This window comes from Hibiscus syriacus, unplaced genomic scaffold, assembly GCF_006381635.1.
Source record: "Hibiscus syriacus cultivar Baekdansim isolate YM2019G1 unplaced genomic scaffold, ASM638163v2 tig00110429_pilon, whole genome shotgun sequence".
NCBI classification, from domain to species: domain Eukaryota; kingdom Viridiplantae; phylum Streptophyta; class Magnoliopsida; order Malvales; family Malvaceae; genus Hibiscus; species Hibiscus syriacus.
The window spans coordinates 11,220,322-11,247,267 of NW_024062733.1; the positions used below are offsets into that span (position 1 = coordinate 11,220,322).

At 34.5% G+C, this 26,946-nt stretch overlaps 1 pseudogene; it reads left to right on the forward strand.

Moving 5' to 3' along the window:
* Positions 1–5,036: 5,036 nt before the first annotated feature.
* LOC120125048 lies at positions 5,037–24,025 on the forward strand (annotated as a pseudogene).
* Positions 24,026–26,946: the final 2,921 nt, after the last annotated feature.

The window sequence follows — 26,946 nt, forward strand, 5'->3', positions numbered from 1 at the left end:
CTTGAAGCTGTGTTTTTTTCTTCTTGTATATAACATTCTTTTCTGTAAAGTATAAAAACAATTGTGAAGTGCATATTATATTTAGAACAAGAAGCAAAGATGCCTTTTCACAACTCGGTTACGCTTTAAGCATAAAACAACACCTAACAGGCAGGCTAGCTACAGTTCTTTAATAAATTAATTATGATGATGGTTTCAAGCTTATAAGTTATAAGCATGCAAACCAAGATAAGGACTAAATTATAAGCATATCAGATTCATGTTGACGCATAAATAACTCGTACACCAATTATTCACTAGACATCTATTGTACTTCTTATTGGTTAATATAATTGAAATTATTCCATATTAGGTTTGAATTACTCTTTTCAAGGATTTAATCAAATGCACGAGTAAATAGGAATCCACCATGGGGTTTAATCAAATACTCGAACGGAGGGAATTTTATTGGTATTGTGTAACTTAGGATGAAATCTGTACTTTCAAAAAAGAAATAATAAAACGACGGAGATTATCTGATTATCGAAGGTAGTTCGAGGTAAATGTGTTATCTTATTTTCATATTGTTTAGAGTTACATAAATGGACGTGATTTTGTACGTGTCTTAATGTGTCCTTTTTTGTAGAGGAATGAACTAACATTCTTTTTTTTTCTTTCTCATCACATGTTATGTAGGACAATTTAGCTTTAGATCAAACCGCAATTAATAGTTTTACTCGATTCAATCTTGGTTGAGATTCCTGTGTTGCTAGTTGTGGTATGTACATGAGAATCTATTATTCATATTAATAGATGTTGGTTTAGATAAAATGATGTTTGTTTGATTCTTTATCTTATGTTGCAGTTTAAGTAACTAATAGAATGACTCTATTGATAAGTTTTAGGTTTATATTTTCTTAACTCTTAATCAATAGCTATCATAGCCATAATTTAATATTGTTGATCATTTTGAACCTATTAAGTGTCCTCGGTGGGTAAAGAGAATATTATTCTCCCTATAAATCATAGATCTCGAGTTCGAGCAGTTAAGTCTGCATGGAGCATGAGTTGTTAATTAGTTAAGAAAATTCTAAATAAATACTACATTATAATCCACTGATTGCTTAAGAGGCCACCTTGTTTTGCAAGTTAGCACAAGTTTATACCCCACGGTGGTGGTAGTCCACTGGAAAAGGATGTTTGAATTTGGGAACAATGGACAAGTAGAGAAACACACAGAGGCACCTAACCTCACCAAGGACGACACACTTCGGAATAAGCTACTAATAGACATACTCGATATAGTACTTCAAGGAAGTAACAGAAGTGAAATGATTATTGGTGTATCTATGAGAGATAAGGTCATGGCCAGCACAATGCTTAGATCTAATTTTGCAATATTACTTGCTCTATATGGGTAATGGGTGTTTTATAAGCTTTCGAGCAGCATACTCTCCTTAAAGGTACTTCTACTGTTACCTTCATTGTTTGATCCTTGTGAACAAGGATCCTTTGTAGGAGAGGGGAATGTCATAACTATATGGGAAGTCAACATTGAGAGCAGCAAGATAAACTATAACTTGGGAGTAGTTGATTATAGCATGATAAGGTTCGTGGAGTCTAAAGTAATGGTGTTGATAGCTGTAGCCATAAGTAAAAAAATGGTGAGAAATCTAATACTCAATCAATACAGAAAATGCTAGAAGTTAGAGGCATCACGAATCGACTTCAGAAGGCACATAGTAGGATGAAGTTTTATGCAGATAAAGAACTACATGTCGGGAATAGATTATACTGGAAGCTACAACCTTACCTTCAGACTTCGTTTGCTCTTAAAGAGAATTTAAAGCTAGCTGCTAGGGTCTACAGTCCCTACACAATAATACAATGCGTGAGCTCAGTGGAGTCCAACTTAAAAGTTCCTTTAAATTCGCGAATACAACCCAATTTCCATGTAAGCTGGTTGAAGAAATGCCTTGGAGATTCTGTAGTTCATTCTCTTACTCCACCTATATAAAAAACAGATGGTCAATTGAAGATATTTCCTCAAGAAACTTTGGGAAAAAGGATAGTCAAGAGATGAAACCACCATGTCACTCAACTCTTGGTTCGATGGATGAATCTCACCGAACTCCACGATACCTGGAAATAATATTTTGTTCTCCAACTGCAGTTTTCAACCTTTGATCCTTGGGGACAAGGATCGTTTCTTGGGGTGGGTCATGTCATGGTTGGAGGAGAAGAAGTGCGCTAGGAAATACGAATTGGGGAAAAGGAAGAAGGGTTGGGGATTTCATAAATTAATTTTGGGAATTTGGGAGAAGAAATCATAGAAAAAGGGGCACGTGACATACATGGGGATATTAAGGAAGGGAAGAAGTAAATAGACTTGAGAGTAGGTCGGGCCTGCTGAGAAGAAGCCTATTCTAGTTGAAGCCATCTGTACAAATTGTTAAGGAAATTAGAAAGGACAACTAGCTGGCTAGAGAATCCAGTGCATTGTGATTAAATAATACCTTGTATTGCTGAATGATTTTCTTATGAATGAGATGATGAATGTTTTCTCCTTTTAAAACCTCTATTCTCTTGTCTATTCTCTTCTCTCAATATAGTTTATAACAAATTGTCATAAGAGCAGTTTTCGTAGGAGACCCCAAATTATAAAATGCCTTCTATGAGACTCGATCCCACGACCTCAAGGTTAAGAACCTTGTGCTCTACCAACTGAGCTGGATGGTCATCTCAATATAGTTCATAAGAAGAAGAGATATATAAATAGTCGGAGAAGGCGAGAGAGAATTGGGGAAATTAGAAGTAGGGTTAGGGATTTCAATTGAGAAAATTAGGGTAATTGGGAATACAAAACTAGAAGGCTTAATCATTTACCTGATGGACTAATTGAGCAGCTTGTAAGTCTAGCTCAAGGGGAAGGAATCACGCCATCAGCGTCTGCAAGGGGAGAATTCTGTTAGACAACTATACAGCTAACTATGAATTAGTTAGGGTGGTACAATGTAATCAAATAAAAGGGGTCTCGAACCAAGGAAGGAATTATGAAAATTATAGAATGAAGTTATCTTTTTCTAAACATTTTCTTCTTTCTCTAAATCGCTTATTCTCTAAATCTCTATTTTTTTTCTTCGATTCTCGTTTTTCTCCGATTCTCTTGGGTCATAACAAATTGGTATCAAGAGTCATTATTCCTAACACTCTAAAGCTTGTGTATGTCAAAGAAGAACCAACTGATGGGTGAATTCACTGATTTGTCTGCAATACAAAAACAGATTGAGTACTTGACAAAGATGATCAAACAAACAGCCGATGAGACCACCCCTCCTAAATGGTGGTAGAAGCAGGACAATCAATTATGTTGGAATCCAAAATGGCATTGCATCATAGAAATGTGGAGCACATTTTACATATTCTGAATGATAACAAAAGTGAGCAAATCAAATTCATGGGTAGTTTACTCAAGTACAGGAGCAACAAATTTATGGGGAGAAAAGAATGAATCAACCTTCATCAAGTATTTCTCAACTAATGTTTATCCGCCTCGCAATGGTTCCACCTGTGGAACTAAAAGGAGAACATGATTCTCACGTGTTTGATCAAATGACTGTAAGAGTAGAAGATGTTGAATCTCAATCGATCAATAGCGCCATTTCCCAGCTTCATCAAAATGTTAAAGTGGTTGGATCTTCGCAGGTGGTCGCTTTGGAAACTCACGCTCAGGTTGCTACTCTTGCACTGCCCAATTTTGATTCACCTGGACTCTTTGATAACACAATTCAAAAAGCTTGAACTTTAGAGAAACACTTAGTTGATTCTTCTTTAAAGGCAAATATGGTTCATTTTCGTCTATGTCAAACAACGGGTAACTCCAATGAATTGAATTTTCAATTTCTATCTATGTTTAGAGAAATTCATTCCATGATGTATAAGAATGTCAATAAACATGTTGAAACATTTGATCCTTATGTGTTTCGACTTTTGCTGATTGGATAGAGTACGATTCAAACTGCTAGGAGTTTGAGTATGACTAAAAGGGAGATTAATTCATTCTCTAGGCCAATATTTATTCGGTTCACTGCAAAAAAAGGGGTTGCTTTATACATATACAGACCGAACCACAAAATGATTGAAATGCTTAAGATAATTGGTTCCATAGCTCAGATTGTTGCTGGCCTAAGTTATGTTTTAATTGTAACTATCACTTAAGTAATCTACTCTTTCAATTTTGGTGCTAGCTTTTGCCTTGATAATGGGAACAAGAACAATGAGTTCCACTCAAGTATACTCCAGAAATTTAAGAGAGAGTACGCCATCATCAGTAAAATCGAATGAGTTGGACAACAACAATTTCATCACTCAGGCTCTCTTTTGTGGACCACAGTTTTCAACCTTACAAAATTTTATTAGAGAAACCTTGGAGAAACAGATGAAGCTTTTAATGCAGTTTGGTGGGGCTTAAAAGGTGTTTATATTTCTGATGCTATTAACCATGGGATAAAAGTGATCAGAATTCCTAGTGGTGTTACTGGGAATATTGCATCTTGGGCCGAAATGGTTATTTACTTAATGTTGAGCTCTATTATGAAACAAAATGAGATGCAAATATTTGTAAAGAATGAAGAATTTGATCCTTGAGGATAAGGATCATCTGAAGGGCAAATGTCATAATAGGAGGGGAAACCAACACTAAAGACAAGATGAAGTAAGAGTCAAAGAGCATGTGAAAATCAAATTCTTTGGAACAATGTCAACTAATTGCTCATATGAAGGTTGTAACTCGGGAGTGGCTTCTTATAGCATGAAAAGTTTCAGGGGCATAAACTCTTGGGTGTCGTTTGGTTCGCTGGAATCCCTTGGAATTAGGGGGAATTGAAATCCAATTCCATCACTTTCTCATGTTTGATTCAAGTTTTCAAATGGGGAATTGGAATCCAATTCCATAAAGGGAGAGAAAGTAAATTCCATCTATAACATGATGAAATTGAAATCTTTTAGAGGAGGGAATGTTAAATTTGACCATACTACCCTCATCAATCTTTTGGTATTCAGGTCGTATTTTTAAAAAAAAAAAATTCGGGATCGAGTCGGATTTTTTTTTAAAAAAAATTCGGGATCGGGTTGGATTAAAAAAAAAATTAGGGTTCGGGACGGGTCGGGTCAGGTTGGGTTTTTTTAAGTGTGATATTCTGGCCGGGTTCGGGTTTAGGGTGAAAAATACCCGACCCGACTCGAAAAAATATATAATTTTACCTTATATATTTAGAAATAATTACAATAATACCCCTATATATATAATTTTTTCAATTAAGTCACTTTTTTTATTGAATAAAAATATTTTTTTATTATTTCGGGTCGGGTTTCTAATTCATATATTCGGGTCGGGTCGGGTGAAACTTTATTTTGGTCGAGTCGGGTCTCGGGTGGAGGTTCCCTTGTTCTCGGGTCGGGACTGGTGGACCAAAAACCCGACTCAACTCGACCCATGGCCATCCCTAATTAGGATTATTTTAACTTATGATGTTTATTAGTATGATTTTTATAATTTATTGAAATGAATAATCAATCAATAAAATGAAATTTTAATATTTTTTAAATTTTTTATAATATATTGCTAGATGTAAGTTATAAAACAAACTAAAATTAAGCAAAAAAATAAGAAGGGCAATTATGTCATTTTACATTACTGAAATCAAATTCATCCGACATGTTTGCGAATCAAACAGAATATAGAATTGGATTCCAATTCAATTTCCTGCCAACCAAATATGTTTCAGATTCAGATTCCAATTCTTTCACAGATTCCAATTCCCTCATAAACATTCCAGCGAATCAAACGCCACCTTGGAGTTGATAGCTTCAATCATAAGAAGGAAAAATGGTGGGCAGTCTATAGTTCAATCAATGCTCAAACCCAAGAAAAACATGAATCAAATGTTAAAGGCACAAGTCAAGAAGGCGCAAAGCAAAATGGAAATTTCTACGGATAAAAAATTGACATATAGAAATTTGAAAGTCAGGGCCGAGTTTACTCGAAATTCTAGTCTTACCATCAAACCTCACTTGCTCTTCGAAAGGGATTAAAGGTGGCAGCAAGGTTCTATGGTTCCTACACTGTTTTACAATGCATGGGGTTAAGGCTGGAAAACGTCACTGGGGTAAATTATATTGTGCTGAAAGCACAATTCCTAGGTTTTGATCCTTGGGGAAAAAGATCCTTTCATGGAGGGGTATTATCATGAGCAGCAGAGATATAGAAATAGTCGAAGAAGGCATGAGAGAATTGGGGAAATTAGAAGTAGGGTTAGGGATTTCAATTGAGAAAATTAGGGTAATTGGGAATACAAAACTAGAAGGACTTAATCACTTACCTGATGGACCAAGTGAGCAATTTGGAAGTCTAACCCAAGGGGAAGGAATCACGCCAGCGGCACCTGGAAGTGGAGAATTCTGTTAGACAACTATATTGCCAACTGTGAATTAGTTAGGGTGGTACAATGTAATTAAATAAAAGGGTACCAAACCAAGAAAGGAATTATGAAAATTATGGAATAAAGCTATTTTTTTTCTGAACCCTCTATTCTTTCTCTAAATCTCCTCTTCTCTCAATCTCTATTTCTTTTTTCTTCGATTCTCGTTCTTCTTTGATTCTCTTGGGTCATAACATCCCCCTATAAATCTTAGATCATGAGTTCGAGTAGCTGCGTCTACATGGTGTGTGAGTTGTTAATTAATTAAAGAAATTCTAAATAAATATTACATTATAATCACCGCATACTATTTAAATAAAAAACAGTGTTATCATTGTAGGGCTAAGCCTCACCATAAAGATGCAAAACTCACTTTGGTTTAGTTCCCTATCTTCATTTGATTATAAAGTTAGATAATAATCCAATTGCAATGACACAACATCAAAATATAAACATTAAACAATCTTGATACGAATGTATCAACTACTATTAGGTTTATCCTTGCATCTCAAATATAAGAACTAAATATAAACTAAAAATATCTCTAAATATCACCTTAAACAATTACAACTTAATAAAGAAAAAAAATTAGCTGACCCTATTCCCATATGTAATGGGTTAGGGGAGGTAGAGTAGTAGGTTGCCCTCAACGTCAGGTTGAGAGCAGCTTCCGTGAAAGACCTTCGTTATGAATTGCCCTCAGAGGGACTCGATCCCACGACCACAAGGTTAAGAGCCTTGCGCTCTACCAACTAAGCCTCCGTTATAAAGAAGAGTTTACTAAAACTATAGGTTCAGTACTAGATTGATTTGATATTGAATTATGTGTCGGTCTAAGCAGTTTGTTATTGTTGCAACAACGTTACTTGCCTTAACTAGTAAATGACGAGTAATGATAGCGCTTTTACTAGTGACCTGAAAGAGTATATTGAAAGGGTTATTTATATAAGTTAATGAACACTTCAAGGGAAGATAATGGACTTGCAAATTAAAAAGTTTGTTTTTACCTTAGTCCAATAAGTGACCTTAATGGTAAAAAAATATTGTTCTCTCTAGATATCTTAGATTTGAACATCGTTTGCATGGTATTTCTAAATTATCAATATATTAAATTTTTTTAATATATTCTACTTTTATTACCTCATAATATTAAAAAATGATTTTACCTAAAGATTTGAATGAGGAATATTCACTAGTGTAGGTTGATCAACGGTTAAAAGAATTATTTTAAAAAAACAGTTAAAAGAATTAGTGGGCCATTTGACCTGAGTTTGAGTTAATTGGTTTAGATATCGTTATATAAGGGAAACCGAACACCCGTCTCTTCCTCGTTTTGCCACCTTTTCCTATCCCATTTTGTTAAACATTTTGCCTCGACATCTCCAAAGAGTGAGTTCCATATCCTCTCTCGACTGCCACTCTATTTTTTTTTAACATTTATGACATTCTTAACTGGATTGATAGATTGATTGATCCGAGTTGTGTGTTTGCAGATTTTGAAACAAAAATGGCGTTTAAGGTGTCGAAAGTGCCTACTATGCCGTTCGGCGGTCAGAAACCCGGAACTTCTGGCCTACGCAAGAAGGTTTTCTTTTCGTTTAACTTTATCAACTTCCGATACCTTGATCTATCGCGTTAGACGACACAGATCTAAATTTTTTGATCAATTTGGTTCGTTTGATTGATGCATGGAAGTGTTAGATGACACAGTTCTCATTGAATCAGATCGAAATAAAGTTTAGCTGTAATTAGTGTATAAAGGAGAAAGACTAGAATTGTATCATTTTCGGTGCTGATTTATTTGTTACGTTTGAAGTTTTAAGTTTCATGGTTTATTTTCCCTTTCTTTGTCTGTTTGAGATCTGAATTAAGTTTTTTTTTCTCACTGATTGACAAAGTTTTCTTCCTTTTTCATGGTCGGCTTGAGTCACATTTCTTCTTATTTTATATTTAGAAGTCTAATGCATAAAACTTTAATGCTTGGTTTATTTCAATTCACATCATAATATCCTTTTTTTTAACCATGAGAAATGTAACCTTTGGTATGTTTTGTAAGGAGAATCCACTTATACTGTCTTTTTGTGTTTACATTTTATATTTATTTAATCCAACCAGTTTATTTCATACTCCGTTCATGTATATCATGCTCTAGAATTTCGAGTTAATTAACAATTCTAACTATTTAGGGATAAAAAACTCTCAACTAATTTAATATATATCGAAAAAGATAGTTTTGTCTGATATTTGTTCGATTCGAGCAGGGGGTACGATTATGTTTGTTTGATTGAATAATGTGGTGCTTTGGTCTTTCCGGGTGAAAGTTTTCATTCAACCTCATTATTTGCAAAATTTTGTTCAGTCAACATTCAATGCCCTTACATCACAGAAGGTTGGGATTTTCAATTTTCATATATGCTGCGGTTTTCTGTCAGTTAGTTTTATTCATTTATTATCTTTAGAGTCATAACATGACACTTTAAAAATGAACTTAGAAGCTAACAGTTGACGGATATCCTCTTATATCAGACTTGTAAACAATTGTGCATTTCTGTATCAGGTCTACTTTATGACAAGGATGCATGTGCACTATATATGCTTTGGACACGGACAATTCTTTGGATAGTTCATCAAAATGCTCTACTTTTATCTTGAAAAATATTTAGCTTATGCATTTAACCAGCAGAAGGAGCTTTATTAATTAATGTACATTTATCACGCTTTACCACGTTTGTTATTTTGTCTTTAACAATTGTATCCATATAATTTATAACCTGCCTTTTATGGTGAAGAAAAAAGGGAACTTGCCTTTTAAGCAAGCACCTAGAAAAGTTGCCTCACCTGGTTCATTGCAAGTCCTGTTTGATAGATTTCCCCTACATCTCTGTGCATAAGCATGCCCCTTTATTACATTTTATTGTTGCTGTATCATACTCGTAGTAGAGTCATACCAACCTTGAAGCTAACGGATTCCATAATTCTTGTTTAATTTTTGAGTATGTACTAGATAACTGCACCATGGCTCAGATGTGAGATGTGTACCTTTGAACAAAAAAAGAAGCGACATGTATACCCTAACTTAGAACATATAGTGCATTTCCATTTTCCCCAAAATGAGTACACACGTTTATGATCCATTACCTGCTAGTTCTGTTTCTTGCATCATTGGCCTCCAATGTTATGAAAACATGCAGTTATAATTTGTTGGATGATGATTGTAGAGAATTTTGAAATCAACTTCTTTAATTTTTCGCCAGCATGTTTTATACAGTAGTTTGGAATAATTCCACCTTGAAAGAGTGTGTTAAAAGTAAAGAAATTCTCTGTAAAACTCACATATTTTCTGTAGGTAGAGTTACACATTTATATACGAGCAACAACCTTAACTTATAAAACTCTTAAGCTAGGAAAGTAACTAAGTCTAGGGAATATACAATCCCTTAAAGTTAGGGATTATAACAACTAAAAGATATTCACAGAATCCTATCTTAATTACTCATAATATTCTTAATTTAGGAATCTATTTTCTGACACTCCCCATCAAGCTGGAGAATAGATGTCATCCATCTTCAGCTTTCCTTCTAACTTCTGAAAAAGCTTCCCAGGTAGTCCCTTGGTAAGTATATTTGCAACTTGATCTCTAGTAAACACACTATGTCAAGTTTCTCCTTTATAAAATGTCTATCCACTTCATCATGCTTTGTTCTATCATGTTGAATTAGATTATGAGCAATATTAATTACTGATTTATTATCACATAACAACTTCATTGGGCCTTCCCACTCAATCTTTAAATCCTCCAAAATAATCTTTAACCACAACAATTCAAATATTCCAAGAGCCATTGCTCTAAACTCAGCTTCTGCATTACACCTGGTCATAACATTATGTTTCTTGCTTCTCTATGTCACTAGATTTCCTCCAAAAAAAGTACAATACCTTGAGGTTGATCTTCTATCAACCATGGATCTTGCGTATTCAGCATTAATATAGGCTTCCAATGTCAAATTTTCTCCTTTTGTTAAATAAAATTCTCATGCTAGGTGTACCCTTCAAATAATGTAGAATTTGAGTCACAACCCTTAGGTGTGATTCTTTAAGGTTGTGCATAAATTGACTCACAACTCCCACTGCATAGGCAATGTCTAATCTGGTGTGTGATAGGTAAATTAGTCTCCCTACAAGTCTCTGGTATGAGCTTCTATCAACTGCTGCATCCTCCATTGTATCTCCAAGTTTATGGTTCACTTCTATTGGCGTTTCTACTAGTCTACGCCCTACTTTCCCAGTTTCTTTTAACAAGTCTAGGGTGTATTTCTGTTGAGATATGAGGATCCCTTGCTGTGAATGAGCCACTTCAGTACCTAGAAAGTATTTTAGTTTTCCAAGATCTTTGATTTCAAACTCCTTTACCAAACACTTCTTTAGATCATCAATTCCTTTCAAATCATCCCATGTAACTATAATATCATCTACATAGACCAATAAGACAGTAACTCCCCTTTAGCAGAATGTTTCATGAACAAGTGTGATCACCTTGACTTTGTAGCTCAGCTTCAAAATCACTTAGGTAAACCTTTCAAACCAGGCTGTTAGGGACCGCTTTAATCCATATAAAGTCTTCTTTAATTTGCACACTTTCTGTCCAACACTTGAACTAAATCCAGGTGGGATGTCCATATAAACTTCCTCCTCAAGATCTTCATGTAAGAAGGAATTTTTAATGTCATACTGTTGTAGTTTCCATCCTTGATTGACATTAAAATTCTCACAGTATTCATCTTTGCAACAGTGGAAAATGTTTCAAGATAATCTATTCCATAGGTTTGAGAATACCCCTTAACCACTAACCTTGCCTTGTACAGCTTTAACGATCCATTTGACTTGTACTCTACTGTAAACACCCACCTGCATCCCACTTTTTTTTTTCCTTTTGGCAGTTTCACCAAGTCCCATGTCTTGTTCTTCTCGAGTGCTTCCATCTCAACCTGCATGGCATTCTTCCAATTCTCATTTTCCAATGCCTCATACACGATTTTAGGGAAGGTGATGGTGTTCAGGCTAGTAAGGAAGGCTTTGTGATTGTGAGACAAGTTTCTATAAGATATAAATAGGTAAAAAGGGGTTTTATGGTGCAAGTCCTTTTTCCTTTTCTAATTACAATAGGAAAATCAGAATCCCTGCTATAAGAAGTAGAACGAGATTTTTCAGTGGTATTTGGATCAAATATATGTTCAATAGTTACCTCAGTTTGTATAAGAGAGGAAGAGGATGATTGAACCTGTACTGGTGCATTTTTCCTTGAGTAGACCAACAGAGGACGAGTAGTGTCCTGATTTTTTTGCTAAAGAGTATTAGGATCAGGCTGTAAGGTGGTAGGTTGGTAAAAAACAAGAGGTTGTTGGACTGGTTGTTGGGCAGAAACATGTTGCTGAGTAAAAACAGGTTGCTGAGTTAGGGCTGGTGCAGATGAAGGAAAGTCAATGAGAGGCAGAAGAAGAAAACAATTTATGTCTTTATCTTCCGTGAATGAAATCTTTTCTGAAGATAGGGTTGAGTAAAATAATTTTCCTTTTCTGCAAAAGTGACATCAGCTGTAATAAAGTGTTTCCTTGTAGATGGATGATAGCACTTACACCCCTTTTGAGTGGAAGAGTAGCCAACATATATACACTTTAATATCCTTGGATGAAGCTTACCTCTATTTTGAGAGTGTATATGAACAAAGGCAAAACAACAAAATATTTTAGGTTTAAGGTTGAGTGAGGGACTAAAATTTGGGAAGAAATTGGTTAGGATTTGAATAGGACTTTGAGATTCAAAGACTTTAGTGGGTAATCTATTTATCAAATAAGTGGCAATTAACACAACTTCCCCCTAATACTGCTTAGGGACATTTTTTTGAAACAAAAGGGCTCTTGTTATTGCAAGAAAATGACCATTCTTTTTCTCTGCTACTCCGTTTTGTTGAGGAGTGTTCACACAAGAGGACTCATGTATAATGCCTTTCTCTTGAAAATAAGGAGATAAGACTTGGTTGAAATAATCTTTAGCATTGTCTGACCTTTTTATGTCTGCCCCAAACTGAGTCTTAATCATAGTATAAAAGGTTTTAAAAGTAGAATTCACATCCGATTTCTGTTTTAGAAGAAATAACCATGTCACTCGGGTACAATCATCTATGAGTGAGACAAACCACTAGGCCCTAGTTATATTAGGAATTGTGGATGGCCCCCAAACATCATTGTGTATAAGGGTAAAAGGGTTGGAAGCTTTTTTATTATTCACTAAGAAAGAAGTGCGTTTATGCTTTGCAAGTTCACATATATCACAATGAAATTCCGCAGTATTTAAGGACTTGAACAAAGAAGGAAACATAAGCTTTATAACTTTAAAGGATGGGTGACCAAGACGGAGATGATGAAGCCATATTTGATATTTATTGGTTTTAGATTCTAATAAAAGTGAAAAAGGTGGGGAATTCAGGGCACTAAATTGTCCACCAGGGTCTTCAAGATAATACATGCCATTTTCTTCTTTAGCACGTCCAATGTCCACTTCGTTCCTTGTTCCTGAAAAATACATTGAGTAGGATGAAAAAGAACATTGTAATTAGTGTTTTTGATGATTTTATGAATGGAAAAAAGGTTAGTAAATAGCTTTGGTACATGAAGGATATTTTTTAATTTAATGGTTTTACTTTTAACAATATCCCCTTGACCAACCACTGTTATAATAGTACCATATGCCATAATTTTTTTTTTGTTAGGACAGGGTGTATAGGTGATAAATCTGAGCGAAGAATTGGTCATGTGGTCTGTAGCCCCTGAGTCAATTACCTAGGAGCTTTGAGTGGGTAAATCCGAGGCCTTAAAGTCATGAGAAGAGGATATACCTGAGAAGACCAAACTACATGTACTTGCAGTGTAGGTTTTGTCTAAAGACCCCAATAAATTTTTCAGTTTCTCTATTTCTTCTCTGTTGAATTCAACAGGTTGTACTTGAGAGTCCTCAACCAACTGTTTGGTTGTGTATGCTATTCCTTGACCCCTTGATGATCCCTCTTTTGAAATTTTTACTTACTATTTATGGTTTTCCATGAAGTTTCCAATACTTCTATTTTGTGTGGCGAGATTTCTTGCAGTAGGTGCACCATAGAGAGTATATGTTCACTGTTTTTGTTATCTCTTTTGTACTTTGATGTTCCATACCCATTTTTCACTGAGTTACAACTTTAGTGATTAAGGCTGAACTCTCCTCTTGATTGTTTTCAATCATAACCGGTGTTACCTAATTCGTGATTCACCTTAGTTTGCAGAACGGGTACGGGATCGCAATTCGTTAATTTTACCGTTTGCAGTTCGTTGGGGTAGACTTCTTTAAAACGATCATAATTCATGATGGTATTTTTTGGGTTCACTGATAATATTTTTAATAATACATCTATAGGTTAAATAGTGAAAATATAATAATCTTTTAATAATTCTTTAGTTTTTATAAAGTTGAAGGACTAAATTTATAATTAAACCAATATCTTAAATCGTAAAAATACAATAGTAAAAAGGGTTGTTCTTTACTTGGGTTTCTGAAATATTAATTTTACTTTTTTCTTCTCACACTTCCACGCCTCTTCATTTTCCTTTCTTTTCCTTTTCTAAAATGTCGATCCATCATCCTTTCTTTCTTTTTTTACCAAATTACCTATAAAAAAAATTTGTCGACTCTACCGCCGACGACTGGCAAGATCAGCCATTCCACCGTTTTGTTATCGCCCCTTCTCCTACCAAATTCTTACCCTTATATTTGTTTCTTTGTTTTCGTTGTGGTGGGCTTTTGTTTCCTTTGCTTCTATTGTGAGGTTTTTGTTTTCTTTGGTTTTGTTATGGTGGGTTTCTGTTTTCTTTGGTTTGCTTTCATGGGATTTATGCTTCCATTTAATTTTTCTATGGGGTTTTGGTACACTAATTTCACCGTTATGATACGCGAACGAACCGAGAATTGGAACGGACGAACTAAAATGAGATTCGTGGGGTGGAGAGCGAATTAGGTAACACTGATCATAACTCCTCTTCTTCCTTCCTCAGCATGAATGATTGCAATATCTTCGTTCAGTGAAGGCAGATCTTTCTTTCCAATAATTTGGACCCTTACTATATCGAATTCAATATTTAGTCCAACAATAAAATCATAAATTCTGTATTTTTCAACAAACCTCTTTAGAGCAGTGTAGGTTATGTAAGTGTAAGGTTGTTAGAAATGAGTTGTCAATCCCTTAAGTTAAGAGATTCTGTAATTATTCTCTGTTTTTCAATCCCTTATTTCAAGGGATTACATCTCCTAGGATTAATATCTTTTCTAACTTAGAGTTTCCTAGTTTAGAGGCATAATTTGTATATAAATATGTAATATGTTCTACTGAATGAAGATATGAATAAAATAACAGAGACTTACTATGTTTTCTACATGGTATCAGGTTAGAGCAATCAATCCGATATCTGCTTCTCTTTAAATCAATTCCTATTCAAACTCTATTTTTTTCATGGCTAATCTGGATCCCTCAGCATCCGAAATCACTTCCCAGACCAGCCCCTCTCAATCTGATTTTCAGATTTCAGATTTTCAGAACAACAGAGGAAAAATCGCCTCGGGTGTGAACATTGTAAGAAATCAGGCCATATGATAGATCAATGTTGGAAACTGCACGAAAAACCAGCCGATTGGTAGCCCAGATGATCCATGTTTCAAAAGGAGGCCCATATTGCCTCTCAAGATGATTCCTCAAGCAGTTTTAGCAAGAAAGAGATAGAGGAACTGTAGCAAATTTTGAGCAGTATGACAACCAAGCCTACCAATGTGACTTATACTACTACTGATACAAATAATCCATATGCTTCCTCGGTACAGTGGATAATAGACTCGGGTGCATAAGATCATATAACAGAAAATATTGATCTCTTGGAGGAATATAGTGAAAGCAGCTTACCAACTTCTATCAAAATAGCAGATGGCTCTCTCACTACAGTCAAAGGGAGTGGCTCTGTTACATTAAACAAAAATCTACTACTTCATAATGTCCTCTATGTTCCTAGACTTGCATGCAACCTGTTGTCAGTCAGCAAATTAATTAAAGATTCTGGTTGTAATGTTGTGTTTGGTACTGGTGGTTGCATTTTTCAGGCACAGGGCTCGAAGTGGGTGATTGGCAGTGCTAGGCTGGGCAAAGGATTGTACACCATTGAAGGTAAAACATCTCATAATCATGCCTTATCCAATGCTCTTAGAAAACCAATTTTATCTTATGATCTTAATACCAATAAAATTATGTTATGTCACTCTAGATTAGGTCATCCTAATTTTTTCTATCTTTCCAAAATGTTATCGAACTTATTTATAAATAAAGATCCATCTTTGTTTTCCTGTGAAATTTTTTAAATAGCCAAACACACTAGAAAAACATATATTGCAGCCAAATATGAACCAACAACACCTTTTTCCATCATCCATAGTGACATTTGGGGCCCTTCTCCTGTCAAAGGTATTTATGGGTATAAGTGGTTTGTGTCTTTTATAGATGATTACTCTAGGACAACATGGGTATTCTTAATGAAAGAAAAGTCTAAGGTTGAGTCTCTTTTTAAAAGTTTTTATCAAAATGTTGAAACCCAATTTGACACAAAAATCAAAATTCTAAGGAGTGAAAATGAGAGTGAGTATTTGAAAAAAACCCTTGGATATTTCTTTAAGGAAAAAGGCATTGTTCACCTTACTTCTTATGTCAACACACCTCAATAAAATGGGGTAGCAGAAAGGAAAAATAGACATCTTCTAGAGGTTACTAGGTCTCTTATGTTTGCTGCTAATGCTCCTAAGTATCTTTGGAGGGAAGCTCTTATTACAACCACTTACCTCATCAATAGAATGCCAAGTAAGACTTTAGATTTCAAAATTCCTACTAAGGTTCTGTTTCAGCTTTTTCCCCATTTTAAACATTTAAACTTAAGCCTTTCTCCTCGGGTGTTTAGGTGTACAACCTTTGTTCATATCCACAATAGAGGGAAATTAGATCCTAGGTCCTTAAAGTATGTGTTCTTGGGCTATTCTTCGAGTCATAAGGGTTACAAGTGTTACTCACCTTCCACAAAAAAGACCTATGTCTTATTTGATGTTACATTTTTTGAAAACCAACCACTACAAAGCCGGCTAGCACTGTCCAATTCCTAGTGAGGGTGATGGGAATAACCTAAATAACTCTGATGAATTACCTTCCTCCTTATCTCATCACTCTAGTCCGTGCAAAACACCTTCCACCACTACAAAAAATGCACCTAACAATGACCCCAAAACCTTAACTCCCCAACTGAAACAACTCAGTGTTTACTCAATAAGAAGGAAAGATTTTGCTGAAGAAATCAGTTAGCCTAGAATTTGCCAAGAACCAGATTCGGATCCTGTTGCAGTTGAAACAAAAGGTAATGATGGTTACCAAGAGGCTACTACTGTTGATCTTGATGACTTTCCTATTGCTATTAGGAAGGGGTAAGAAAATGCACTGCTCATCCCATAAATAAGTATGTTGCATATGGGAAATTACAATCTAATTTTAAGGCCTTCACTGGCAGCATTAACAGTGTGAAAATCCCAAGAAATGTGACAGAAGCATTTCAATCTCCTGAGTGGAAAAAGGTTGTGGAAGAGGAGATAAAAGCGTTGCAAAAGAATAAGACATGGAGTTTGACAGATTTGCCAGAAGGGAAGAGAGCTGTTGGATGCAAGTGGATATTCACAGTCAAATATCATTCGGATGGGAGTGTGGAAAGATACAAGGCAAGGCTGGTTGCTAAAGGTTTTTCTAAGTCTTATGGCATCGACTACTAGGAGACTTTTGCACCGGTTGCAAAATTGAATACCATCAAAATATTGTTATCAGTAGCTGTTAACATGGACTGGAAATTGCATCACCTGGACATAAAGAATGCCTTTTTGAATGGGAACCTTGAAGAAGATGTATACATAGAGGTCCCCCGAATTAGAAGGAAATATCACTAAGAAAACTGTGTGCAAGATCAATAAATCCTTATATGGCTTAAAACAGTCTCCCAGGGCTTGGTTTGATCGATTTGCTAAGGCTATGACACAGAACGGTTTCAAACAAAGCCAAGCGGATCACACATTATTCATAAAAATTACACTGAGTGGTAAGATAACCCTCCTAATTATCTATGTAGATGATATGATTATAACTGGCAGTGATATAAAAGAAATAGAAAAGCTAAAGATAAATCTTGCAAAGGAGTTTGAAACCAAGGATTTAGGGAGTATGAGGTATTTCCTGGGTATGGAAATTGCAAGGTTCGAGGAAGAGCTGATCATAAACCAGCGTAAGTATGTTTTGGATCTTCTTGCAGAAACTGGGATGCTCGACTGCAAACCAGTTAAAACTCCAATGGAGCCAGACTTGAAATTTTGCAAGGAAATGACTAGAAATCCAGTAAACAAGGAAACCTACCAAAGTTTAGTTGGGAAGTTGATCTACCTTTCACTGACCAGGCCTGATATTGCATACTCAGTGAGCATTGTCAGCCAACATATGAGTGATCCTCGAGAAGAACATTTGGAAGTTGTTAACAAAATTCTAAGGTTCTTGAAGTTTACCCCAGGAGCTGGACTTATATTTAGAAAAAATCAAGACAGAACAGTGTAGGTTTATACGGATGCAAGCAATTAATTGATAGAAGGTCAGTTACTGGCTATTGTACCTACGTTTGGAGTAATTTGGTGACTTGGAGAAGTAAGAAACAAGTCGTTGTCTCTCGAAGTAGTGATGAGTAAGAGTTTAGAGCAATGGCTCTCGAAATATATGAAGGAATATGGATTAAAAGACTGCTCACAGAACTGGACTTAGATGACAAGAAGAATTTTGAGATTTTTAGTGACAGTCAATCAGCTATGAGTATAGAAAAAAAACTCAGTGCAACATGATAGAACGAAACACATTGAGATAAACATACATTTTATTTACGAGAAGGTCAACAATGGAGTTGCAAAACTGCAATACATTCCGACAAAGAAACAGCTGCCAGATATCTTCACCAAAGCCCTTCCAGGAGTGACTTTTGATGAGCTGTCATTCAAACTGGGTATATACAACATATATACACCAGTTTGAGGGGGAGTGTAGGTTATGTAAGTGTAAGGTTGTTAGAAACGAGTTGTCAATCCCTTAAGTTAAGAGATTTTGTAATTATTCTCTGTTTTTCAATCACTTATTTCAAGGGATTACATCTCCTAGGATTAATATCTTTCCTAACTTAGAGTTTCCTAGTTTAGAGGCATAATTTGTATATAAATATGTAATATGTTCTACTGAATGAAGATATGAATAAAATAACAGAGACTTACTCTGTTTTCTACAAGCTGTTGTATCTTCACTACACCTCATCTGGATACACTAGTAGTGATCTGTTTCCTGCCAATGGTTCTGCAGTTGGTTAGAGTATTATGTGATTGACTTGCTACCCTGCTTGATGGATGAAATCTTGGTCTTGATTTCATAAATCTGGGAAACATCTCTAACCTTTGAGTAAATTTTTTTACAACCTCCCATATCTCTTGGGTTGTATTAAGGAACATGCATGTATCACTAATCTCTGGCACCATGGAATTCCATAACCAAGACATTACTAATGAATCCTGTTCATCCCAAGAATCAAACCTAGGATCTCCCTCTTTAGGTCTAGTTCCAAGAAGATGACTTAACTTGACTTTATTCTTTAGGAACGTGCGAACAATTTGGGATACCGTTTAAAGTAGTTTTTTCCATTCAACATATAAGCAACTTGTAAATTTTGCAAGTCACCTACGGAATTAGAATAACTTTCTTCACTCACATTGACTCCCTGGACTGTCTCAGAACTGTTTGTATCGACCACCTCAACCATGTTTTTTGTTGGGTTAATAGTACACACTCAAGGGAAGGATCAAATAATGAGAAAAGGTTGCTAAACCGAGATTATCAACACCCATAAATGAGCTAAAATAACTCTGATACCATGTTAAAAGTAAAAAAAATTCTCTGTAAAACTCGTTTATTTTCTGTAAGTAGAGTTACATATTTATATACAAGCAGCAACCTTAACTTAGTAAACTCTTAAGCTAGGAAAATAACTAATTCTAGGGAATATACAATCCCTTAAAGTTAGAGATTATAACAACTAAAAGATATTCACATAATCCTATCTTAATTACTCGTAATATTTCTAATTTAGGAATCTATTTTCTAACAGAGTGATTTTGAATTATCTGAAAGGAAGAAGTTATATTGCAATCAGTATTTTTTTTTGCTCTATTTCACCGTTACAAAGGTTTATTCTTTTGCTTGATCATGTTTATTTAGTAGATTAAAATGGCATTCTCTAACTTCTGTTCATGATTGTAGGTGCCACACTTGTTGTCTCTGGCGACGGCCGTTATTACTCAAAGGATGCTATTCAGGTATTGCAGATTTAAAACTGAAATAGCAATTATATATTTTAAATAGCTCTCTTAAACGGTAAGTACATAATGCAACAAAGTAATATTTCTATATTAGTATATTACTTTGTTGCATTATGTACTTGCATGATGTGTGGATATTAATTGATAATGGTTTCTGGGTGAAGTAGATGTTAATTTTCAAACCTGATACTTTTATTTTGGAGGACCTTCTAACCATCATAAAAGCAGATGTGATAGTTTTTTTAAAAGGTTAAACAAACGTGATAGTTATCTCTAGTTAATTCACATGATTCATCTTTGAAGCCCCTTATAGTTTTTGTTGAATAAACAATTCATGATATCTTGTGAAAATTCTCTCTTGTTGTATCTCCTTAGATTTTGAAATATCATATTCTTTTTGTTCAGTAAATATCTATCATGAATAAGTTTTCCAATTATATGCTTAAGAGAATCTAATTTCGGGCACACATATTCATGCGTCCACCCACACATAAATATTTCATCTTGAGAACAAGAAAAAAAAAATCTTTCTTGTCATTTCATTTAATGAGAGCTCTTTTTTTCTTCTGTAATGACAAGTAATGTTTTTTTTTCTCCTGAACTTTCCTACTGAACTTTTGTCAGTGTTGAGAGATTTAGGCTTAAAGCTTACTTATGTAATTGCCATGGCGTTGTTGAAGTGGCTTTGGACTTGGCTATTTTAAATTGTGTAAACCTAGAATGAGGTTCTAGTGAAAAATAATTTTTATTCGATAACCATATAAATTTGCATGTGTTCAATGCATGTATATAGTAGTTGGTTCTGGTTATCCAATTGTTAAGATGTAATTAGTATCCAAAACTAAATAATTTGTCTACATGGATGCAATTGGGAGCTTCTAGAGTGCTTTCTTGTACTATGATGCCACCCTGTTCTGAAAATTGTATTATTATTTAGTAATCATTCCTTAACCATCACATCAGTATGCTCAGCATGATAATGTCTTTGTCAATTGACAATGTCAGCCGCAAATGGAGTAAGGCGTGTTTGGGTTGGTCAGAATGGATTGCTTTCAACTCCAGCTGTATCAGCTGTGTTACGAGAAAGGGTCGGTGCGGATGTAAGTAATATTGCTCCGATTCGGTACATCTAGCTTTATTATGTTTTCTTAACAGTATCTTGTTTCATGAAATGCTGGCCCATATGATTGAATTTTACAATTTTAAGGTTCACCTATAAATTTCTATTCCAGGGATCCAAAGCAACCGGTGCCTTTATTTTGACAGCTAGTCACAATCCAGGTGGTCCCCATGAGGTACACCTACATGATTTTGTCTATTTTCTAAAAAATGTTTCATATGCAACATTTCAATTCTGTATGATTTCTTTTGCTTTTGCATCTTTATTGCAGGATTTTGGAATTAAATACAATATGGAAAATGGTGGACCTGCTCCCGAGGCTATCACTGATAAGATTTTCGAGGACACAAAAAACAATAACTGAATACTTGATTGCTGATAATCTACCAAATGTTTGTCTTGCATCTTAAAACAATATTTTCTTCGTTTGTTTCATGTAATTTAATGTTAATCTATTGCAACATCCAGGTGGACCATTAGTGCAACTGGTGTTTCTAGGTTTGAGGGGCCTGAGGGAAAATTTGATGTTGAGGTTTTTGATTCGGCAATTGACTATGTGAAATTGATGAGGTTTTTTGGATGCCTATTTTAAAAAGGTAGCGTTTTGTTGTGAAATCTAGTTAACATTTATAATAATGACTTCACTTACTTGAATTTTCTCTCATACTCACTTGATTTTGTAGGTTCTTTGTCACTCCATCAGATTCAGTTGCTATCATTGCTGCCAATGCCGTTGATGCAATTCCTTACTTTTCTTCTGGTTTGAAGGGAGTTTCCAGGTTTTCTGCATAAGATGCTTTTACCTTGTACCTTTTTAAATTTTAGTTGGTGCACTGTCTAGCACATCAATTACATTTAGGGGCGGAACTAGGAGCAAATATTGGGAGGGGCCAAATTGATAAGCTTTAGAAAATAGGGGCCTATTAAGAAATTAAACTCAAATTTTGGGTGCAGCCAAGGCCTAATTTGACAAATATTTAAATTGGGAGGGACCTAGAGTGCCATTATACAATTTTGTTTTGTGGGGGGTTGGGTTGCAGGGCCCCTCTCTGTATCTATTTGGTTCCGTCGCTGATTACAATTGACTGTATAAAGAACCTCTAACATGCTCATCCTCTCTAAAGCTATAATGGTCATTCTACATTTGAATTCTTTTACAAGGTGAATATTGTTTGTAACCTCTCTGATCGACAAGTTCAAGTGGATCCATATACTTCTGTGGACAAAAATAAAGTATACTTGTCATGTCAGATTCTCTCCATTCATGAGACCTTACGTCCTATCATAAAAATGGTAAATAATTGTTTCTAAAGTTGTTAGAAAAAGGGTGGTTTTTGTCCCGGTATGCCTTTATGGTACCTGTCTTCATGCCCGCATGACATGCTTCGTCTAGCACTAGAACCCACTTTAGCTCAAATTTTATTTTAATTTTTATTTTTATTTTGTATTTAATTAAGAATAAAACATCATCAATGCATACACATGCATTCCACATTCAAACTCTAAAATGTTTTTCCCTGTTTATTGCTTTGATTCATATTTGTATGCGATCTCCATTGAAATTTAAGTATTATGTTCTGGACTTGCTGCTTGTAGGAGCATGCCCACTTCAACAGCTCTTGATGTTGTGGCCAAGAACTTGAATCTGAAATTCTTTGAGGTACTCCAGAGAAGAAGGATTATGACTGCTTTTGTCATTATAGGAGAGCTACTTATCTATTATATGCTAGGTACCCACTGGCTGGAATTTTTTTGGCAATTTAATGGATGCTGGATTGTGTTCCATTTGTGGAGAAGAAAGTTTTGGAACTGGTAGCTGTTATTCTAATCTGTATTATTTTGAACTTTTAAAACTTACAAAACGTTGCATTTGTGTACAGGTTCTGACCATATACGCGAGAAGGATGGAATTTGGGCTGTTTTGGCTTGGCTTTCAATACTTGCATATAAAAATAAAGATAACCTCAATGGAACCAAACTTGTAACTGTTGAGGTTGTAGTCCGCCAGCATTGGGCTACCTATGGTCGACATTATTATACTCGATATGATTAAGAGGTATATAACATTTTGATATTTTGTTCCTCATTTTGTCCATAATGGTATTGGGAGGTATCTAAATGGTTTGGTTTCTTTCATGAAGAATGTGGATGCTGGTGCAGCAAACGATTTAATGGCATATTTGGTCAAATTGCAGTCATCTCTCGATGAGATTAACACGTATGTACATGTTATATTTTTAGAACTACTCAACAACTCCCTAAAGTTCGTGCCGTTTTGCATTTTCTTATGGGGAACGGTCATGCCCTTCCTGCATTGTATTTCTTTTTATTGCATGAATATACTGAACAACTTTAAGTGAAATTAATTGAACGACATTAGTAAAGGTTTTACGTAGAAGTCATCATACATTGCATTTGGTAAAAAGTTGTGATGATTGCAGTCATTATTCCTAAAGGTTTTCCACTGTTTTTTGCTTTCTTTTGATAGTCTTATGCTTTCGATCATGCAGTATAGTGAAGGGGGCTCGTTCGGATGTGTCAAATGTTGTGAATGCTGATGAATTTGAATACAAGGATCCTGTTGATGGTTCCATTTCAAAGAACCAGGGCATTCGGTTTTTGTTCGAAGATGGGTCACGTACCAACAGAAGGTTATCCGGGGATTCTGTAATTGAAATTTATTTACATGTTTTCACTCGCTACGTGTTCCGTCTCTCTGGAACTGGCTCAGAAGGCGCAACCATCCGTCTCTACATTGAGCAGTATGAAAATGATTCTTCAAAAACCGGAAGAGACTCCCAAGGACTTGCTCCCCTGGTGAGACAATTTTCTTAAACTTCTGTCTTAATTGTCACAGCCCCATCTTTGATTTTACGTTTTTAGGCTAACTTTATTGGTTCGATATCAGGTGGAGGTTTCCCTAAAACTTTCAAAGATGCAGGAGTTCATCGGCTGATCTGCACCTACTGTTATCACATAGATCCATATACACTACAAGTTATGGGTTGTCTGAATCGGCAAACATAAATACACTGTTCAAGTCGTGTTTGGGTAACCTAAAGTTTACTAGTCATTCTGCGTGGGCACGATGATTACACGAGAGTAAAATAAATGGACATTTTTCGGGTTGGATTAACAAAAGTCCGATTCAACTCGGCACGTTACACAAATTTATAACATTGTAAATACTTTTTGGACTTAAATAGAATTACCAACACAAGCATTTTAAAATGTCAAATCTTAAAGGAGGAGAATCCAAAAAACTTGAGTTGTTTTTGTAGGACAATTTGAGCTGCATTTCTTTTATAATTTAACATAATGTAAACAATTCACTGTATTTGACTATAAGACTCTTGGAAGAATCCATAGAAATTTCACAACTGGATTACTACCATTTAAAAAAAATTGTTGAAGGAATGATTGAAACTATACATTTGGGGCCATAATCTAGTAGCTAGGATTTAAAATATAAAAAAAAAAAAAATTTAGAGAAAAGATTAGTCCACCCACTTTCTTCGATACATTCTTATGTTAAACTGTTGAGGATGAGACCAACCAAATGCCTTGATGGCATGTAAATTAATATATCCCTACTTGCCTTGCTCTCGAGGTTCGGGATTATAAAGCATCCATTTTTTTTATGGGAATTAAAAACCATGCTTTGTATATTTCCCAAAAAAAAAGATGTTTTATATTATGGAGTATTATCTATCATGTACAAAAATAATTGACTAGTAGATATTATAAATTAATTTATTATTAATTCAATTGAAAAATTATTAATATATTTTTATTTTAAAAGATAATGAATATTATTTTAAGATTAAATTTTTAAATAAAAACTCATCATTTGATTGAACCTTTATTTGAATAAGGTAAGGGCCTAACGTTTATAAATGTGCTCAAATAAGGATAACAAGGATAGCAGTCAAATAAAGATTTAATATTTTTAAATTTCTCTAAATAAGAGTCTGTTTAATAGTTTATATGTATTTTTTAAAAAAAATTACAATTATTAAGAATATTTTAGAAGGAAAACTCGTATTTTTTTTGAAATTATATAAACCATCAATAAAGTATGTGTGGACTACCACATGAATTGTTACGCTAGTATAATGGAAATTTTAATAATTTTTTTGTTCTGGAAACAATAATTTTATTAACTTTTGAAGGTTTACAATGAAATATCCAAAATTATGATATTTTCTTAAAAATTACAATGAAGATTTACAAGCATAATCATAAACCTAAAATATAATTATGACATTTTCTTATTATCATTGAGCTAAAAACTAGCCACCTAGATCATATAATGACCAAAGAAGGAAAATGTTACAAAATTTGAACAAAATAAATATACGAAAAAATCTAACTACATCGATAAATGAACCACAAAAGGAGGATTGAGCTACTGAAATATCACCTACAAATCACAAATCAGAGTCGAGCGACGTAAGAAAACTATCCACCAATTCAAAACGCGTTTCCAAATCAATCTGAGGGTCCGAAGCATGAAAGATAATCATGATAATAAATAAGTGTCATCTTGATCCGTCGCGACGATGTTAAATCTAATCCTGACAAAAAAGATAAACGAAAACAACGACAAAAACGGTAAGCTACCAAATGGCAGAGAAAAACGTGCCACAAAGGTAGATATAAACGTTCCATAAAAACAGAGAACATGTCACGAAGACATAATTATTCTTATTCAAAAACTAAAAATAATAATCGAAAGGCAGCAACTAGCATCAAAACAAGTGTCACTGCCAATTAAATAAAAATAAAGAAGAAAAAGTTAGTTAATCAATAAAATTAGTAGGAGTTGTAAAGAAAAAAAAAGGAAGAGAGAGGAGGAAACTAGGGTTTTTATTTAATAAAGATTATTTATAAGTATTAGTTAAATAAATATAAAATCTAAATTCTTTATGGAAAAAAAGTATAAAATGTTTTTTCCCATGATCACATAAGTGACATCATTTTAATTATCATAAAATAAATAAATCATGGTGATCCTTTAATTAATAAATTAAAATATAATTTTAACACAAATCAATTTTTTTGCATAATTTAATATTCATATACAAATAATGATGTGCTGTAGATACAATTTCATATTTGTACTTTTTTTCACCGTCAACAACAAGTGTAATTATTTTCTTTCTCAGCATAAAACTCATGTATGTCCAATTGAGTACTAAATGACAGATCACACCTTACTGGTATCCCCTATGAAAGTAGCAAAAGAGATACGAAAATTTTAGGCTCATTTGACCGGATCAAAGGTCAATTTTTTATTTAAAAATATTATATCCTTTTTAAATCTTTTAAAATATTAGATTTCTACTTAGAAATCTTTAGGATGCGTTAGGATTGAGGAATGTGAGATTCTCATTTGAATATAATCCACATTTCTCTGGGAATGAAATCTACATTCCCCTGTTTGGTTAGCAGAGAATCTCATTTCCGGTAATGTAAGATTACCAATAGTAGATTTTTTAGGGTATATTACCGGAAATGTCATTACCTCCCTTTCCTTAAGTATTATTGGATTACCGGCGTTTTGAACTAAAATGGCTGTCCCTTTTTCCCATATGTATGGGGTAAGGGGGAGGTAAGATAGTAGGCTACCCCCAACACCAGGTTGAGAGCAGCTTCCGTAAGAGACCTCCGAATTATGAAATGTCCTCCGTGAGACTCGAATTATGAAATGCTCTTAAAATATTTTTTTTCTCAAAAATATAATTCTTTTGTCATTGAATAATAAAAATTATATGAATGTTAAATTATAAATTTATCCTTAAACTATTTTAGATTTACAAAAAAAAAAGTCTATAATTAAAATTTTATATAAAGTTAAGGGGTTAAAATAAAATT